The 4,419-nt window shown below is 39.7% G+C and overlaps 1 long non-coding RNA gene across 1 annotated transcript; it reads left to right on the forward strand.

The window, feature by feature from the left end:
• Nucleotides 1-4,085, forward strand: LOC140338121 (uncharacterized). Its single transcript, XR_011922187.1, has 4 exons — nt 1-264; nt 975-1,106; nt 2,607-2,646; nt 2,807-4,085. It is a non-coding gene; the product is annotated as an uncharacterized lncRNA (long non-coding RNA).
• Nucleotides 4,086-4,419: the final 334 nt, after the last annotated feature.

The following is a 4,419-nucleotide window of genomic DNA, read 5'->3' on the forward strand; positions in this document are numbered from 1 at the left end:
CTAAAGCCTTTAATGTTGTATGTATTCTTATTATATACAAAGCAGTCCTATGTTTGTGAATCACATGTGTATCTGTATGTAGCATTGTAATATGAAGTTCTTTTTTGATTTCTTTTGTTATTCTTTAACTAGAAATTGCTGGATAACGAGACCCAAGATTCCAGTGTCACCTCTTCCGTAACTTCCACCCCAGAAGCTGGGCGAGCCAATCAAGTTGAAAGAGAACAACTTCAGGAGGCAGAGCCGCTTCTGACCGCCATCAATGTAAGAGATGTATTATAAAGACCTACAAGTGTTAGAACCTCTTTTAGTTTTTATTGATCTCTGGGTTCAATTTGGGTAGTTAAAAGGAGATCATTTGTAGTCACCAAGCCATATTTTTGTTAAAAGTTAAAAATAAAAGTCATGATATAAAAAGGTCTAAAGAAAATGCTACATCTTAGAAAGTCAAAAACCAAGACTATTGGTCACGTGATCTCTCCAAAAATTTAGGATCAGCCAATGAATTTGCACTCTTTGGAGACCACATATTCAAAGCATTGGATGTTGGAGTATCTGAGTAATACTGAAAGGAGCCTAAAGCAGCATTTTCTCCAGGAAAGCATTTTATTCATTCTACTATTTTATATATATTGATCCAACCAAGGCTGTTAACATAGCTTTGCAATACATAAAAATGACCTACCACCCTAATTCAAGGTCTGCGTGTTCAGTATTGATCCATCCTGCCATGTAAAATTAATGCAAGAAAGCTGTTGAAACAGAAAAAAAATATATTTTCCATATGGCCTGAAGGGGGCGACCTCATGGTCCTTAGAACAAGATTCTGGGGAATGCTAACTATCCCTCACCAAAAGACTTTTAGGTCTTTTTTGCAACCCAAGTCCATAAGCTAATGTAAAACATTCAGTATTTCTCTTTGTATCCAAACAATCTTGTTAACCAAACCTCTTTCCCACTCCTTCCCATGGTAGGTTGCAGCCCCTTTGAATACAGTAACAGTGCCAACGGAAAATTCCAGCACAGAAGGAGCACAAAACTCTGCAGAACCTGGGCCTGGTGGGGATGACCATGGAGGCGGCGGGGGAGGAACACCTCCAGATGAAGTGAGTTTTATGGTAATTTTATATTTGGATTTCATATTCATAAATGGATCCTGAGAGATCCACATTCATAGATGCATCCTCAGCACCCCAAACCAATGTATGATCAAGAGGAAGGTAAAATCAGCCCTACACAGATTGATCAATTTATTCAAATAAGGAAAAAATTGTTTCAGACCTCAAGGCAACTGGATATCCTATGGAACAACAGATTTTCATTGCTATAAATAATAATAATAAATTATATTCTATGCATTAGGAAACGTATGTTCCTTTTTCTGATGAAGTGATGGTATTGGACTCAAATTTTTGATAATATTGGCTGATGATTTAACTGTTTTTTATTGAATAATAATGATGATGGATTCTTGATTATTATATTTAAGGGACCCTGCCACTCTGGTCATTTGGTGCTAACTTTCCTTCCCCCAGGTATATATATACTTGCTCAGTACCTGTCACCAATCCGTCCCAGATCCTCGGTTTAGTTGGTTTCAGCATCCCCAGCATCACTTTAGTTGTACTCATATGTCAGTGTCTGCATCCCCGCATCACTTTAGTTGTACTCATATGTCAGTGTCTGCATCCCCGGCACACTATGTACTGCAGGAGGGGATTAGAAAGTGTGTTGTGCAGCCAATGAGCATATTGGTACCTGTTATTGATCCTGTCTTGCTATTGGACCTAGTCCTATTAACCGCTCTGTTTCAAGGTTTTGGTTGGTGAATCCTTAGATTGTTACCTGCACCTTTACCCAGTTATACAACCCTGCCTGATTGCCTTTCTGGATACCTGATCTCAGCCTGCTTATTGCCTTCTACGTGCCCTGACCTCTGACCCTCTCAACCCTGATTAGAGCTTACGCCCTTCCCTGACCTTGGATCGTCAGCTTCCTGCCCCTGACTTACTTTTTATGATCCTTACTAAGATTCCTACAAAATCAGTTCCTGACCTCTGGCTGTCCCTACACCAAATCCATTTGTTCTGCTTGCCCCTGGTGGGCAGAGCCTTGGGGCCACAACCTGGTGTTCTTCCTGCACGCAAAGTAGTCTGGTGACCACTAGGGCTACCGACACATTGCCCAAAGGGGAAGACAAGGAGACAATTAGACTTTGCACCCCTGCTTATCCAATGTCACGCTCCAAGAGGCAAAGCCCTAACAATGCCCTTACCTTAACACGTTAGCACTCCCGTATACTCACATGTCTTGGCTCCTGTGTTGACTGGTCTCAGAGCTTAGACAGGTGAATGTCAACATGGTTTCCTTCATATGACCAATTTGTGCTTGATATTGCCCAAGCATGCAGGGGATCACTCATTCACCCATACTTAGAATTCCAGTGCCATTTGCAAGGTCTCCAGCAAGGACATAGGAAGGGAATGTGACCGGCTACGTGTAGTACACACCTGGGGGGAGTTTTGTGTAGATATTATCTAGCAGGAGTTTTACAAATTATTTTACCTTTGATAATTTTCTAACAAAATGTTTCTTTTCTTTCGCAGCCCTGTACAATCTGTAATCAGTTTCCCCCATGCGAGTGTTGTAAGTATATGTTGGCAGCATATCGCATTCTACCATATGTATCTATTATGATGTCATACTTCCCATTCACCATTTTCATTTACTTTTTATTATACGTTAATAGTTAACTTAGTGAATGTGATTCAACTCATTTATTGTGTTTTTTTTTGTTTTTCAACAGACTGGACACCTTTCTTCCACTGTGTCATTGACCATGTGCGTTCGGAATATATTGTACGCCTTGTAAGAGACCTTCGTGTCCCCAATAACATTATAGATAATATCATAAGAGACAATCCTGGCAGTTCTTATGAACAATCTTATAAACTTCTAGAACGTTGGCGGACCTTGTCGGGAAAGAAAGCTTCTATCGAGAAGGTTTTTAGCGCCCTTCGAAACATGGAGATGGGTGGATGTGTTGAAAATATGATAAATTATTTAAAGAGTAAAAGAATTTCAATTAATTAAGGCTCAGAGGGCTAAAACCAACCCATTTTTTTTAGTTCTTTCAGCCGTGTTAAAACCTGAATTCTCAGTTTACGACGTGTGTATGATGTGTTTTTAACCTTAAAGGGATCATGACTTTGTTCAATGTGGTTCTTTTGTTTTAGGTCCTGGAAACCATTTTCCAGGCCTATATTGAGAAACTAGATGATGTAGTTAATGAAAAGGTACATGAAGCATCACTGATGGTCAGACGACACGTGTCGTACATATTTTACACAACTTCCTTCGAGGAAACTGTATTTCCTTTTAAAACATGGAGGTAAAATATGAGCCAAAGTGTAAACCAAACAATCCAAAATCAGCTGTGGAAACTATATTCAAGATTATTATTATTATTATACTAAATTTTTTATATGATTTTTGCTAGTTTGGTATGTTTGTACGTTCTTATCGTGTATATACTATGTAGCAGAATACTGTTTTGTACTTTATGCCTTGACAAAAGCAACCAATGTGTTTCCCATGAAGGATAAGGGGGTTGTTTGCTCCCCAGTAGCCTAATGTGCCCCAATTACTCCCCCCTAGCTATGTTTGCCCTCCAAAAGCCTAAGGAGATATATGATACTAAGCTGAATCCACTCCCCTTTCTCCCATGTGACAGTGATGATGCTTGTTGATTGGTCCTTTAGGCCCCCAGAGGTGCCATATGTAGGACATTTGAGGGATCCAAGTCACACCCTAGGGCTTTATCTTTAATACCCTGAATGGCATAGCAGGGGAGTGAAGGGAAAACAAAAATAAACTGCTGGTAGGCCTGCTGTGTTTAAAATGTTTATTAGCTGAGAAGTTTTATATAAACAGCATTATGTTTTTTTTATAATTTATACTAAATCAGTGCAATAATGGCCGTATATTGGCCTCACTTGTATGCCATAATGGCAAGTTTATTCTCAAAGGGGCCGGACTGTAACAAACCGAGTAATTCTGAAATGTAACATATAAAAAGAACAAAACGTTGTAAATGAACAAAAAATGCCAAGTCCAGCACCGAGATATAAAAGTAAACCGTTACATGGCTGGATTACTGCAGTGGAAAAAAATCCAAAGATTTATCGGTAACCCGTAGTTGGCTGACGCTCAACAGCCCAATGGGCAAAATCTTTGTTAGACGCGCCAGAACATCCGGCAAACGGCAGAATTGCCAGGTGGTCGTTCTGAGCCAGATTTACAGACATAGAGCTAGTTTGAGTGTCTCTCACACATAGCACTCAGGTTTTACACATTGTGAAGTATAAATCATGGTTTGACCACGCTGTGTTGAAGTTACTAGTTACTGTAACCTAGCGT

The sequence above is a fragment of the Pyxicephalus adspersus genome, chromosome 9 (assembly GCF_032062135.1).
Source record: "Pyxicephalus adspersus chromosome 9, UCB_Pads_2.0, whole genome shotgun sequence".
Taxonomy (NCBI): Eukaryota; Metazoa; Chordata; class Amphibia; order Anura; family Pyxicephalidae; genus Pyxicephalus; species Pyxicephalus adspersus.